A 16634-nucleotide genomic window follows, 5' to 3' on the forward strand; every position below is an offset into this window, starting at 1 on the left:
AGCCTCTCTGCTCCTATGATGCTGCTTGGCCTGCTGTGTTCATCCAGCCCTGCACCTTGTTGTCTCACAATTTTGCTCTACTTTTGAGAATCCATTTCAGTGCTTTCAGACGCGGAGTTTCCTCGCCAGAGCTGCAACAATGCTGATAAGTCTGGCAAGATTATTTGACAAACATAAACGCAAAGTGGTAGGACTTCTGAAATAATCTGAAAGCAAACAGTTCTCTCTGTACAGTACAATTTATAAGAAAACAGGCAGAAACCAATATGACTGCAAAGCTTCCAATTTGTTTTATAGCTGAATCTAAAAATGAAAAGAAAACAAGAAAATCCATCTTTTCCCCAAATATATTTTATTTCTGATATTGTATATTGACTGTAAGTAGCAGAGGGAGAGCATGTTATTTTAAGAAATTTGAGCGCCTGTCCATCTTTGTTCATGTGTTTTTTTTTAAATCCCCAAGATCTAGCCAAAGATATGTCACTTTAAGGATATTGATAAGAAATAAGGAAGAAAAAGGAGGCATATGATGCATACTGGAATACTATTAGCAACAGAAATCAAGAAGAGTATCTCAAATGCAGGAAAGAGGCTAAGGCTGGAATAACAAAGGCTAAGAGGAAGCATGTGGATGGAATGGCAGGCTGTGCTAAAACAAATAGTAAAATGTTCTTCAAACATATTAATAGTAAAGAATTAGTAAAGGATAGGGTGGGGCTCATACGAAACAGGGAGGGTAAGCTGCTCACTGAAGCAAAGGGTATGGCAGAGGTACTAAATGAGTACCTTGCTTTGGTCTTATGGTGACAATGGCCCAGTTGAAATTGTGGGTGTCAAACAGTTGAGCAGTATAATGATAGTTAAAGAAGAGGTGCTAAATAGGTTGACAAGATTGTAAGTAGAGAAGTCGCTAGGCCCGGCTGGGATATATTTTAGATTGCTGAGATGGGTAAGGGAGCAAATTGTGCAGCTGTTGACAGACATTTTCCAGCCTCTCTGAACGCAGGATTATTCCTGGGTGACTGGAGGATTGCAAATGTGATGTCATTGTTTAAGAAAGATAACCCAGCAAACTACAGACCTGTTAGCTTGACATCAATAGTGGGAGAACTGATGGAGGCCATAATACAGGTTAAAGTAAACATATATACAGAGAAAAATAAGTTAATACTAGACAGTCAACATGGCTTTGTCAAGGTCATGACTGACAAACTCGATTGAGCTCTTTGATGAGGCGACACAGCAAGTGGATGAGGATAGTGTTGAGGATGTAATATATCTGGACTTTCAGGAAGCATTTGGTACAGTGCCAGGTGGCAAGTCTGTTAGCAAATCAGAAATATTTGGAATAAGTTCTTGGCAGCATGGGTTAGAAGTTGGTTAAAAGACAGGGTCAATAACTTATTCAAGGCTGAGATAGGCAGTTTTTTTTAATCAATAAGGAAATCAAGAATCATGACGGAAAATAAGGTTGAGGATTATCAGATCAGCCATGATCTCACTGAACAGCAGCATGGATTTAATGGGCCAAATGGCCTACTTCTGTTCCTACATCTTATACTCTTGTGGAGACTACCATTAGATCTGGAAACTACATTTTAGACTTCCAAACAGGAAAACAACAAACAAAAAATAAATCAATTTGAACTCACTTCAGGAAATTTTCTATTTTCTACACTTCGTGGATGTAGAAGGTTGAGGAATGACCTAATAGAGGTTTATAAAATCATGACAGGCACAGAAAGGTGAATAGCAAAGGGTGGGGGAGTTTAAAACTAGGAGGCATATTTTTATTGTGAGAGGAGGAAGATTTAAAAGGGACCAGAGGAGCACCTTTTTTCACACAGAGTGGTTTGTATGTGGAAAGAACTGTCACAGTGAGTGGTAGATGCGGGTAGTTACAACCTTTAAAAGACATTTGGACAGGTACATGAATAGGAAATGTTTAGATGGATATGAACCAAATGCAGGCAAGCGGGACTAGCTTCTTTTGGGAAACATGGTCGGCGTGGACGAGTTGGACTGAAGGGTCTGTTTTCGTGCTTTTTGTCTCTACGACTCTACAACTGAGAGGTTATACTTAAATCAATCATTGAAATGGCCTGGACCTTTTCTCCAGAAATACAGAAGTGAAGTGGGTGTTTAAGATTTTGAGATGGTATTTTAGGTTAGGCTTGGAGAAGCTGTAATCTCTTGTCAGGGGTGAGGTGAGATCAATCTAGGGGCCATAAATTCAAGATATTCAACAGTTCAGTAACAAATTTAGAAGAAATTGCTATACCAAGAGACTTGTTAGAGTACTGAACTCTCAATTACATGTAGCAGTTAAGGCAACTCACACAGGATATATTTAAGGGGAAGCTAGAAAAACACATGGGAGTGAAAGGAATAAAGCATTTTTGCTTACATAGTTAACTGAAGCACAGAAACAGAGATGCTTATATGAATCATAAATAGAAAGCAAAATATGAATGACCTGTTTCTGTGTAGTACATTGTATGCAATTGGTTGTGATGTTTAGAATTCTCAAAACATTGCTCATGGTGAGAGTTACATGCCGTGCCTCAGAGAGGCAGACAGACATTTTATGGCCTTGTAGACTTCCTCAGAATCCCTTGTTGCCTTCTTCAGTTTACACAATATTTCTAACTTGAGAAACAAACACCAAAAGGAAACAAATCTGTAACCCCAAATTTGCAGAAATGAGAATACTCAGAAGTGTATTGAGTCTAAACCTAAGACACCAGGATTACCAGACAGTAATACAAACAGTGTATAAAAAGCCCCTTAAAATTTAATGAAAGCATGAATCCACCAAGCATAACAGAGAGAAAACTATTTCATGAACTCACGCACACAAATATTTGTTAAATGTCATTTATAAAGCCTCCTGCATTTGGAAACATTATCGTAATTGTTTTCTAATTTCAATCTATTTGAACCAAAGGCTGGACTCGCTGGGAGAATTACTCTGAGGCTTGTGCTGTTCAGTATTATTTATGTGGAAATCCAACAGCAATTTCCAATGAATGCATACATGCAGTTAAAACAAATCCAGAAATTATTGTTCAAGGTGCATTGTCCCTCCATAAACTGCATGTAACAGCATCGTGCCATCTTGTTCACTATTCCGAAGTAATAAAAGACATGAAGCTCTTACTTCACAAACTCATCACAAAAAATTAGCACTTGGCCATCCCAGTTTAGATATTCTTTTATTGTATGGTAATTCCTAAGTTAATAACTGGCAATTCCTGTATCACTGATGATGAATACTTAAGAACATTGGGTGCAATGGGAATTCAACCCATTATTCTTTAGTGCTTACCCTCAATCATGAAATTTGATACAGTAACAACACTTTAAAATTTCTTAAACTGGTCAAATAACACTTGTTACAAGAACACATCAGAGGCTAGGAATCCTGCAGTGAGTAATTCACCTCCTGACTCACCAAAGCCTGTCCACCGTGGAACACTTCCCACTTGCCTGAATGAGTGCAACTCAAACGGCTTGACATCATCCAGGACGAAACAGCTAGCTCAACTTGCATCACATCTTCAACATTCACTCCCTCACCTTATCATCTACAAAGTGCACTGCAGAAATTCAACATGGTTCCTTAAACAGCATCTTCTAAACTCATGGCCACTACCATCAAGAAAGACAGGGCAGTAGATACATGAGAAATACAACAACAATCTGCAAGCACTCCAAGCCATTACCCATCCTAACTTGGAAATCCTGAAGAAGGGTCTAGGCCCGAAACGTCAGCTTTCCTGCTCCTCTGATGCTGCTTGGACTGCTGTGTTCATCCAGCTCTACACCTTGTTATCTCTAACTTGGAAATATATTGCCATTGCTTCAGTATCGCTGGATCAAAAACTTGGCACACTCTGCTTAACAGCACTGTAGGTCTACTGTCACCAAATGGACTGTAATGGTTCAAGCTCACCACCGCCTTCTCACAAGCAACTAGGGTTGAGCTGCAATTGCTGGCCCAGTCATTGACAGTCATATCTCATTAACGAATTAAAGAAATTTAGAATATGCCTAGGTTTTCAGGGCCTCTTGTGGCACAATGGTAGTATCTCTCCCTCTGCGCCAAAAGACTCCAGTTAAAATCCCACCTGTTCCAGAGATATACAATAACATCTCTGAACAAGCTGATTAAAAAGTATCAGTGCACAGGTTTAAAGAGTTGGGGGAATTTTTTTTAAACCACGAAATTATATATTAAGCAATAATTGTTAGCACAGGACTTGCAGTTTGCTACATCTGATGGTTAAAACATCAAATTCAGTTAACTGACATTTTAACAGAAGAATAAGGATTTTGTTTCTTAAACTAAGTAAACACAATTACGTCACAAAAAGTACTGCACATGTATAAGAAACAGCATCCTAGTAAAGTGACCATGTCGCTCTAGCAGCCATTTCAACAAAACCACCCAAAGTCACAATGTCACCAACTGCATATAAGCCATTGAGAAAACATTAAATACGTCCAATGAAAATTACACCAGATAGATCAGACTACACAGATATTGCAATGCCTGCTATACTGATCAGCCAGCCATTGTGTTACTGAGGTGCACATCAAGTGAAAACTGCCTGAACAAGTACTTTTATTTTAACACGAGGTGAAAAGCAAAAGGTTGCAGTTCAAAGGCCAATATGGTTGAAGAAAAATGAGATGAGCAACAATAAACCAAGCAGTGATTAGGTAACACTAGGCTTAAGTTTAAACTTCCTTAAGATTATAGGGGGAAGGAAAGACTAAAAAGGCAAGAACTGTCTATGTACTGAGACAAGATGTACAAAAGGAAAAGAAAATCAGGGTAACAAGTTTTAATTGACAGTTCTTCATTTCTCACTCGAAAAACTGAAGGGAAGCAGTTAAACTTTAGTAATCAGGAGGAGGAAACCAACGCTTCCCTGATATAATTTTTAAATGCACAATCCATATACTTGCCTATTTCTAGCAAGGGGCTACTTAGATATCCAAATAAAGATATGAGGCTGGTAGTATGAAATGGTCAGGTATAAATGGGCAAAGATAGACCTGGCACTGAGCTAAGCAGAGATTCTTAGAAATCACTGGCAGCAGCTCAAAAAAGATGGGCAAAACATTTATTTCCTCTTGGCTCCCGATAAAAAAAAAATACTCTAGCTCATACTTACTACAAATTGCATGAAGTTTGCAGCCTTTTCAGAAGTGTGTTTTTAAATGTGTTGTACCCTATATTACTAAGCTCAAATGATGCAGATAGCCATTTCGTATACTCCACAATCTATGATATCTGGAATTCACACTCATATTTCAGTACCAGTGATGTGAATGCAACTAATTAATGTTTTCCCTCTTTCAGCAGTCCAAGTACAACAGATATTAGTTCTATACTTGTGCTGCTTCTTCATTACTTGAAGTCAACATCAAGTTATTCATCGATCATAATGGTCAAATTATGGCATCTTTTCTGCGATACTGATATTGCTCATATTGCTATAAAGACTGCTTAGGCAATCAACCATACATACCAAAGCCTGTCCACCACCAACAAGGTACAAGGCAGAAGTGTGATGAAATACCTTCCACTTGTCTGGATGGGTGCAGCTCCAACAATACTCAAGAAGCTTGACAGACACTGCATTCACAAACATCCACTCCCGCCACCACCAATGCTTAATAGCAGCAGTCTGCACTATTTACAAGATGCACTGCAAAAATTCACTGACGATCCTTCGTCAGCACCTTCCAAACCCATAACCACTTCCATCTAGGAGGCGGCAAGGGCAGCAGATACATAGGAACACCACCACCACCTGCATATTCCCATCCAAGCCACTCACCAACCTGACTTGGAAATATATCAATGTCTTTTCACTGTCATTGGGCCAAAATCCTGAAGTTCCCTCCCTAACGGTATGGTGGGTCAACCTTCAGCACTTGGACTGCAGCGGTTCATGGCAGCCCACCATCACATTCTCATGGCAACTTGAGATGGACAGCCAATGACACCTGTGTCTCAAGAAAGAATTAAAAAATCCACAAAAACGTGCCAAAAATCACAATTTCACTTGTAGAAAAGAAAGCCATGTACCAATTTTAGTATACTGGGTCAACTTGAGCTTTAAAGACAGAAATGAATAGATTTATGTTGGGAATGCGTACCAATTAGTATGGAGATGCTGGATTAAAAGCAGAAAAGAATACAATTCTGAATCAGTCAGATAATACAATTGATGGAAAATTTAATAGTTTAGGTAGGACTCTCAGAAAGTTCAAAGAGTGTTCAACACAAATGTTCACCTTTTTTTTTTCTCATTGATGCTGTTATATTTGCAGTAATTTCACTTTTTAATCTGAACATTAATTATGCACTTCTTGTCACTTATTCTTCCAATGATCAGTTTATTAGTTTTGCCTGAACTTAAGGATAACCACTTAACCAAGAATACTTTTTAATGAGATAAAACGTTTCATCGAACAATTTTGTTTTCATTTAAGATTTAATGTTCTTCAATTTATGCTTTTCAAATATATTTAAAGAAACAAAAACATGCAGAAGGGGACAATCTATACACCAGATCCTATGACATATTCCAAAATTCTATGGTGTCAGCTACAATGCTGCGTAATCTCACTTTGTTTTAATGACTTGAAGTGTCCTATTTCAAAAGGAAGACTGAAACTTGAGCTTGTACTAGGTACTATAGATGGACCTAGGCCTATGAACCATAAAAATAATTTTGTTGCATTACTTAAACTATTTTCAGTGATCAATTTCTCTATAGTTTTCCATTTAGGTTTATTTAATTTTAAAATTTTAATTAATTCTAAAAATGGAAGCAAAATTAAAAATGAACCTCATCGTACAGTGCTAAAAATTTTGATCCTTCAGTAATGTGAAACCAAGATACGATAATTGACTGCAGAGTCAGTATTACATCATTTTTAAACTGAATCAACAGGAAAATTATTGGGACCAGACATTCCACATCCGTTTCTCCAGTGGTTATAATAGGTACAAAGGTACAGGAAGAGCTCATTTAGCCCTTCAGCCATTCTGCCATTCAATCTGATTCCAGCACTATACCTCAACTCCGTACACCAGCATCTGCTCCATATTTCTCGGTATCCATACCCAACGTAAATCTATTAATTTCAGTCTTTAAAGTTTGAGTCAACCCAGTACACAAAGACTTTTGGGGACAGCAAGTTCCAGACTTCAATTATCCACAGTGATTCCTGATTTAATTATAGATAACCAACTTGAATTTTACTATTGTGCCACTTATTATTGATTTTCTCATGGGAACTAATTGTTTCTCTGTATCGAGAAGAATGAAATCCCACATTTTGAATACTTCAAGTAAATTATGGAGTGGAGCTGCCGGTGTTGGACCAGGGTGGACATAGTCAGAAGTCACATGACACCAGGTTATAGCTCAACAGGTTTATTTGAAATCACAAGCTTTCAATGTGTTGCTCCTTTGAAGTAGAGGCAACCCAATGAAGGGGCAGCGTTTCGAAAGCTTGAGATTTCAAATAAACCTGTTGGACTACAACCTGGGGTCGTGTGACCTCTGACTCAAGTAAATTAGACATCAATCTCCTAAATTTAAGAGAATACAGACCATGTTATGTCACCGGTTGTCATATGTAACTCTAAGCCCGAAAATCAAACTGTGCCATTCCCCAAGGTCAATATATTTTTCCTAAAGATTTACTGCTGTAAGTGAAATACAATACTCCAGAAAGAAATGGCTAACTGATTCTGAGAGCAGGCTTGATGGACCATAACTTTTAATTTTTGCACCTTGGTTACTGTGTTGATTAGTCACTGGAGGCTGCTGTTCTTTTAACAAAATAACAAAATTACTTCACAAAAGAAAAAGAAAGAACAAAGTTATAAAAGGCAATTGGAAATACATTAAGAACAGGAAAAAGAGGCATGCAACACTGTTCTCCCCAGCAATATGCTTCACAGACACCCATACCCAGTGAAGTATAGCTCCTTAACTTGAAAATTTCTTACTCAACTGAAGGTCACAAGCATTTCGTTTTGGCACATGTCTGCACATCTGCCAGATGTGATTCTTTCCATTTCTCCCCCAGACACATACACAGGATAGTTCACCAACTATTCTCACTGAACTCTACATGAAAAGCAACACAGAACTGTTTTTATAGTTACTTTAGCTATTTTCAGACTGGTAGACAATGCATCTGCCGATATGGATCTTTTCTTCTGAACTGAACCTGATTCTGAACATGGGTCTCTCTAAAAGCTCAACTTAAAAGACACTCTGGCAATTATCTCACCAGTTCTTGGTCATCGATTTCTTGATAATGATGTTTGAACCCACTGCATTGAAAAAAATGAATTTCTAACCCCGTTAAAAAATTACTTTCACAGAATTTAAAAAACCTATTTTACCTCTTACTTCGAACCCAAGTTCCCACCTAACATATTACAAACCTTCATCACACAAATGACACTATGTCTCTGTGATATTTCTTTTCTATTTTTCATCTTGCCACTCCTAGCTTATCTTCTTTCTTGGAAATACCCAATAATTCACTCAAATAATACTAAAGCTAAGCTGTGAACCTTGTTACAACAGAACTTAAGAGTCAGAGTCATACATTATGGAAACCAATGGATCGCAGTGAGCAACGAAATCTTCATTGACAATAACACAGAAAGCAACTCTAGCACTTCACTTGTTGCTCCAAATGAATCAACATACTTAAAAAAAAACAACTGAAACTGAATACCTGTTTAACAATGTGCTACAACAGGCAATGCCTCTACAATCAAGGAAGTGACACTCTCCATTTCTTTAGACAAAAATATTAAATTATGCCAATAAAATGGGAGCTTATTAAGATTATTTGTTTAATACAAGACTTGTAAATCATATCATAGTAGTTGACAAACTGTGCTTATATTCTCTTAGCGGTAATGAAATTTCACCGTTAGTTGCGGGGGGGGCGGCGGGGTATAGGAAGAGGAAAAGACAAGTAAATTAACCCAGCAACTTTTAAAACCTTATTTTCAAGGCGGCCAAACAGTCAACTCTGCTAATATTCTTCAGTGGCATGTGCTGTCCAGTACACAAGTACATTAATCTGATTGCTTAGCTGTTTTACTTATACTGGGAATAAAATGGAGTTTTACAAATAAATTTAGAAATTCATCATAAAAATCACACTGCACCAATTTCCACATCACTAATTAAAATTTAATTAGCTAAATCATCTAGATCACACCAGATACACACTGGATAAAAGTACTGCATCAAGTCAACAAGAAGTTCCAAGTTGGATCACTGTTGCTTTCAGTTCAACCATATCTGGGTGGGAACTAAGTTTTACAACTGATCTCCATGCTCCAGTGTTGAACAAGAAAGCCATAGTTCCTTATTCTGACAATTATCTGGTGACACATGTATGTGGTTGCCTAACAAGGACATGATTAAATTCAATTAAAATGCTTCTCATGGTCGAGTGACATGCTAACACACTGCATTGACACATGGATAAAGAACAGCCAATTGAACCTGGTCCTGGAAGTCAGCTACCACCAGTGGACCACTGACAAGCATAAGCTACTCACTTAAGAGCACATTGCTTTAAAAACAAGATGAAATATACCTTTTCATTGAGGAAAAAAAACTATTTCAGTGTGTTTTAGAATGTTTCTATCAGCATATAATGTATCACTAAGAAAATTTTTTTTTTTTTTATTCATACACGGGATGAGGGTTTCGCTGGCTAGGCAGCATTTATTGCCCAGAGGGCAATAAAGAGTCAACCACATTGATGTGGGTCTGGAGTCACCTTAGGCCAGATCAGGTAAGGATGGCAGTTTCCTCCCCTAAAGTGAACCAGGCAAGTTTTTCCAACAATCAACAATGGATTCACAGTCATCATTAGATTCTTAATGCCAGATATTTACCGAATTCAAATTCCACCATGTGCCTTGGCGAGATTCAAATCCGAGTCCCCAAAATGTTATCTGGGTCTCTGGATTAACAGTCCAGTGATATTACCATGAGGCAATTGCCTCCCCCGTGTTATTAGCATCAAGAAATTATTAAGATGGACCTGATAATATAATGTATCATGCATGTACTAAATATATGATGTATTTCAGTTTCAAATGTAAATATTAATACAGCTCTCTCAACATTATCAAAGATAGTGAATAACACTTTTAGATAAACTAATTTACAAAATAAATTCAAAGAAAATCAACAGGAATATATAAATTAACTGAAATGCTCAGTTTGATTGAAATTCTTTGCTCATTTCTTTAAGAACATTGATAATAAATTCAAGATACTTTGTGCTTTCAGATCTAAATGGAACTGGGGTTGGCAACAATGAGCAATGTTTAGACACTGACTGCGTCCAGACAATGAGACGATGTTAATAATGACAAAAAAATGACCCGACTGATGTTGAGGTATCACGTTAATACAGGCTAATTCACTAAAGTTTACAATCATATTGCTGATGTTAATCTCAATTTCAGTACATTGCAAGTCTCCCATTATCTCTCAAAATAATTAGTTCTCAAGAGTAAAATATTGGTTATGTTAGGAGATTTTCTGCTTTCCAAGTTGATTTCTTTTAGCAAACAAACATCTAATTTTGTCATTGTCCATCCAAATTACATCATGATTGTTTAGGTTCATAAACATCAGTTCATAAAAGAAGGGCCCCAACCTGAAACATCAACTTTCCCGCTCCTCTGGTGCTGCCTGGTCTCCTGTGTTCCTCCAGCTCTATACTGTGTTCTCTCTAGTTCATAAACTCCTGGTTTGTTTAACTTGAATTAGTAAGGTTTAAAACAGTACCAAAAATAATATTAGAAATAGTAGGAATGCAGATGCTGGAGAATCTGAGACAACAAGGCGCAGAGCTGGATGAACACAGCAGGCCAAGCAGCATCATAGGAGCAGGAAGGCTGACGTTTCCGGCCTAGACCCTTCATCAGAAATGGGGGAGGGGAAGGGGGTTCTGAAATAAATAGGGAGAGAGGGGGAGGCAGATAGAGGATGGATAGAGGAGAAGATAGGTGGAGGGCAAACAGACAGGTCAAAGAGGCGGGGATGGAGCCAGTAAAGGTGAGTGTAGGCCTCCCAGTCGCGAACCATTTCAACTACCCCTCCCATTCCTCAGACGACACGTTCATCCTGGGCCTCCTGCAGTGCCACAACGATGCCACCCGAAGGTTGCAGGAACAGCAACTCATATTCCGCTTGGGAACCCTGCAGCCCAATGGTATCAATGTGGATTTCACAAGCTTCAAAATCTCCCCTCCCCCCACCGCATCCCAAAACCAGCCCAGCTCGTCCCCGCCTCCCTAATCTGTTCTTCCTCCCACCTATACCCTCCTCCCACCTCAAGCCGCACCCCCATCTCCTACCTACTAACCTCATCCGGCCCCCTTGACCTGTCCGTCCTCCCTGGACTGACCTATCTCCTCCCTACCTCCCCACCTACACTCACCTTTACTGGCTCCACCCCGCCTCTTTGACCTGTCTGTTTCCTCTTCACCATCCATCTTCTATCCGCCTCCCCCTCTCTCCCTATTTATTTCAGAACCCCCTTCCCCTCCCCCATTTCTGATGAAGGGTCTAGGCCCAAAATGTCAGCCTTCCTGCTCCTATGATGCTGCTTGGCCTGCTGTGCTCATCCAGCTCTGCACCTTGTTGTCCCAAAAATAATATTCTCAGGATTGCCTTTTTTCACCTCTGTGGCTTGGGTTTAAATTTAATGAAAAAGAGACTAAATGAAAGGCTTATTTCTTGCGTGGCTGCTACAGATACTGTAAAAGCCATGATCCAATTGCTAGCAGACATGTCTGTCATACAAAAATGCAGTTGACCTCAGAAGAACAATGATGGATATCACATTGTTTATGTTGCAGACAGTTTTCTAAGACTTTTGTTTTGTATCCTGAAGGCAGAGATAACTGTATTTTTGCTCTACTTTATTGTCAAGCCCACCAAGCATGACACAGACCTAAGCCAGAATTTTTAAACACATTGGATAGTAGGATTTCAAGCATAGATGTACTACAACCAGATGCAGAGTAAAACTTCCACTACCCTGCAACAATAATGAAGGTATCTCAAGCAAAACCTCAAAAGATAACTCTCTCTTGCACCAGCTTGATCCCTTTACCATTTCCTATATCACGCAAGTTTAGCAGTAGAACTTTCATCAAAGGAAGACTGCGCCAGGTTCTGAAGCATCAAGGGGTATACTACAGAGCAGTAAATGCATGTCCCATTACTGGAAATTTCATCTGAAAGCTGACACAAAGTAATAACCCTGTTTCGCAACTTAGATGGACCAAACAAACCAGCAGAATAAGGAGACGTTTTAAACAACTTTCTCTTGGAACATTTCTCTATTTCAACCACTGGCCAATTCAACTACTGCTGAAACCCTCATCCACATCTTTGACACCTTCAGATTTGACAATCCAAATGCATTCCTTAACGGTCACTCGCATTCTACCCTCTGTAAACTTCAAGTCTTTCAACTGTCAGGAGTCAGTATCTTAACTCACACCATCATTCGTTCACTTATCAATCTTGTGCTCACTAATTTCCACTGGTTCCTAGTCTGGCAATGCTTTGATTTTGAAAACTCTTCATCTAGTTTTCAAAAGCCTTTGTGGCCTTGTTACTCCTCATCTCTGTAATCTCCTCCAGTCCTACCACAGCCGTGGTAGAGATATCCGTACTCATTTCATCCCAGTGTCTTGGGCATCTTCAATTTTAATCCCTCCAATGTTAACTATGTTTTCTGCCCCTAATCCCTGGATATCTCTAATCTCCCTGTCTGACTACCTTGCTTTTCCTCTTTTTTCCTAAAGGAAACAAAATCTTTTAAACCTACCTCTTTAACCAAGTTTTTGATAACCTATCCTAAAATCCCTTGTGGCTCAATACCATATTTTGCTTTACATTAATGCTATGAAGCACTTTGGAATGCTTCATGTTAAAGACACCAAATTACTAGCTGTTGTCACTGTGATTTATAACATGTTATAGTGCAATACTCCAAAACAAAACTAAGAATTGAGCTGATGCCAAACTAATCAGTTTCAAATCTTCCAGAAACTAATAACTTTATTTGGCTATTTCAATTTTACCATAAATACTATGGTATTTACACTTTTGTACAAAAGTAATGAGGTTTCTACCCACCTTACTGCAACCCAGTAATTAATACACTTATTGCAAATGTACATGTACGAATATGTCCATGTGTAACTAGCTTCAGCTTGCAACAAAAGTGGGTGGCCATGCTAAAATGAGGCACCGCTAACCTACTCCCCAGTTTTGTGTTGGTTGGAATGCTCTGTTCGCAATTCAAGAGTTTTTGTTTAAACTATAACCTTCTCTGATTCACAACAGTAAAACAATACCAATCTAAATTAGCTATTTGTAGCAGCAGGGTGGATGTGGGCTATTTTGTCTTAAATGTTCAACAGTCTATTTAGATGTTAGTGGTCATGTAAACAGTAAGAAATTTAAACCCCAGATAAACATATCATCTGTGATAAAAGGGCAACAAGGTGCAAGACAGACATATGTAGAATTATGAAACTAAAAGTGGCTTTGAAGAGGAAGGGTGGGAACGACACTACAGAGCCTGTAAGCCGCACATTATTTACAATAAACATATTAAACGGCCTGCTTGGAGCAGCCAAGGGTCAGGAATTCCTTGCTAGATTTTAATTTTGAATTGAAAACTTTTCAGATAAAAGAGACAGAAAATGTTAATGTTTCATAATTTTGTTAACAAACCGCTGGCTCTTTCAAGTAAGAATAAAAATCAAAGTCTAAAATCAAGATAAAGATCACAATAAATGAGACCATAAGACAGACAATACTAAAACTGCTTATGGCTATATTTTCCATTTGTTCTATATCATCAGATCAGGTTTATTAATATTTTTATTGAATAACAAAGATGCTCATGGACTCACACATTAGACAAGGCCATACTGCCCATCATCCCTCTACCAATTATCTGAAATGATTATTCCACTCCTTTCTCTTTGCCCATAGCCCTGTAAACATTGGTATATGAAATGCTGTGTTTTATAGTAAACTTAATTTTAAAATCAGGTCAACAAGTGCTGATTTGTAATTTTGCAGAGGTCACGTTAAAAGGACTATATTTAACCTAAGTGCTTCAAGCAAAATTAAGAAATCAGCCTGAATTTAAAAAGAATCAGCTGCAATTATGCATTGCAGAAGTGATCATTTCTGTTTTCTGAATATATATTGATCAATATATATTCAGGAGTCATGTTTTTAAAACAGTATTAAAAGATTAGAAATAGTCTGATGTAGGATATTTAAATTTAATGAATTTGCATTCTGCTCTAACAAGATCCAAGAAAAATGTGATTTCACAAAATTAAGCTTATTACTTCTGCCAGAAGAATACACTGGCAATGATACTATCACAGAATCACAGAACATACAACTTAGCCCATCATGTCTGCACTGTCTTTTCGAATGAGCATTACCTCATAACAAATTGAGTTTGTTTTACTATTTACAAATATCAACTTGAATCTACTTTAAAAAAACAAACTCTAATGCAGCAGTAAAAGTATACCATATGGGAAGCAAGCTGCTGTAGCTTACATACCCAGATTCAATTTTTTTAACAAATCATATCAGGATTGAACTGTTCAATTATTCAATGCTGCCATGGGAATACAATACTGTTGTGCTCTTTGGAGTACTACAACAGAGACAAAGAAAGTTACAGGTTCTCCCTGGGGAAAGTAGGTCAATAGAAGGTGAGAGCAACTGGTGTTTTCGAGTTTTGCACGAACTCAATCCTAACTTGTACTCGTGCAACGGGGAATAGCACAAATTGTGTGAAATTAAGCGGCTTCGCAAGTTTTCCCAGCTTCACAAAATCGAGTCTACTTGTCTAGGTCGCAGTGCCTTAAGAGATCTTATGGTATTTTAAAAGGTCAGCTGGCACACGGAACCCGCTTCACTCAAGAACGTTGCACGTCCAATACAAACAGGACATTGGGGTGCCAAATTTGTCTTCGTTGGAAGAAGCTGATCAAAATATCCGGTTACTTTTCATCATATCGCACAAGAAGATATTTCACAGACAAAAAAAAACAAAGTGACTAAAGTTTACCGTTCATAGGTATGACCCAGTAGAATTGGTTCCGATGCACAATATAACTAACAAAAACTTCCCAAATTAAACAGTACTACTGATGCCAACTCATCTCGCCAAACTTAAGTCGATTGGTTATTTCGTAGGACTACTTTTTCGTCGAAAATTAATATGGTTTAGGGAAGCAAATGACACAGTTTGACTAAGTACCCATATATTTCAGTTTAGAACAAATTAGTCCCTAAAAACATAATCCAACCCTTTGATTCAACTTTGAATAAAGACGCCGAACGGATTTTTTTTTTGCTTTTCCATGTTCACTTAGAATCGATCCCACCCAACACGATGCAGTGCCGATAAGCGGAAATAAAAGTTACAAGATTAAAGAACAATCTAAAGCTAACAAGGAGGGAGTGCCCATAATAGCTTTTCAACGTTATCACACAATTATCTTCTAATTTCTCGACGTTTGACGCTCACCAGACGTTTTCTGATAAATAAACGATTGAAAAAGGACCAGGTAAACTTGGGCTGTTTTTTGTGGAACTGCATCCAGATAGAATTGGATCTCTTTTCTTAAAAAAAACTCCACGATAGTTCACTTTGATGAAGCATAAAACGGCAGAAAAACTTAAACTGCTTCCTAGTGTTGGACGCCAGAGATCGTCTTCTCCGACTGTTTGTACCAATAAAATCCCTAATGTTTGCACAATAGAATCCTTGTCAGATCATCTCGATGAGATCACTTCCCTGCGCTGTTAACAAATTGTTTCAATTGTAAATTATGAGTTGACTTAAATTCGATACTTCCAGGACCACATTCTCTGGGAAGGGGCGATGGAAGAAACTTTAAAAGAGACAAAAACAAAAGTGAACTTTTTCTCAGCTGGACTGGGTCAAACTTTAACAAAAAGAAACGTCAACACGTCTCGGACGTCGTTTCAAAAGAGTTAAAGTCACCACCACAACACGAGAGTATTCAGCGCGATAGTACAAATTCAACTTCATAAGCATTTTTTAAAAGTTGTTGCTTTTGTTTGAAAATCGGGAGAAGCTGTGGTTGGAGATACTGAAAGTTACAGACGGGAGTCTGCGGGAGATTAGCGAGGGGCCTACACAGCCTGCCGCTAAATTTACTGTCAATGTTCGGCGGCCAGTGCGCCGCCTGCCTCTCCCTTCCTCCGCTCAGCGAAAACAAAAAGGCGTCAGGTACTAACCTGTGCGAGAAGGAGGAGAATAAATGCCGCAAGTTCGGCCGTTTCAATCCATGAGTTGCCTGTGCTTCGGGCGGCGCTTCCCTGTCAGCCCCGAACTCAGGGAACTTCCTGTTGGGCCGCCATTACTCCCCGAGACACTGCTTCCTGTGGGTGACGTCAGGCTTGGCAGCAGGGAGACAGGGATAGGCCCCGGGAGAGTGGGAATGGGGCGGGGGGAATATGGGG

At 38.6% G+C, this 16634-nt stretch overlaps 1 protein-coding gene across 2 annotated transcripts in view; it reads right to left on the bottom strand.

Annotated features, from left to right (window-relative positions):
• LOC109931452 (protein strawberry notch homolog 2) overlaps positions 1 to 16544 on the bottom strand; it is a 219597-nt gene extending 203053 nt beyond the window's left edge. The window contains exon 1 of one of the 2 annotated variants that reach the window (XM_048614120.1): positions 16410 to 16544. The gene's annotated coding sequence lies outside the window, so the exon portion shown is untranslated. Of the gene's footprint in view, positions 1 to 15672; positions 16027 to 16409 lie in introns of those variants that run through there. The other variant, XM_048614121.1, reaches the window with a different exon arrangement.
• Between the last annotated feature and the right edge of the window lie 90 nt (positions 16545 to 16634).

This window comes from Rhincodon typus, chromosome 29, assembly GCF_021869965.1.
Source record: "Rhincodon typus isolate 14 chromosome 29, sRhiTyp1.1, whole genome shotgun sequence".
Lineage (NCBI taxonomy): Eukaryota > Metazoa > Chordata > Chondrichthyes > Orectolobiformes > Rhincodontidae > Rhincodon > Rhincodon typus.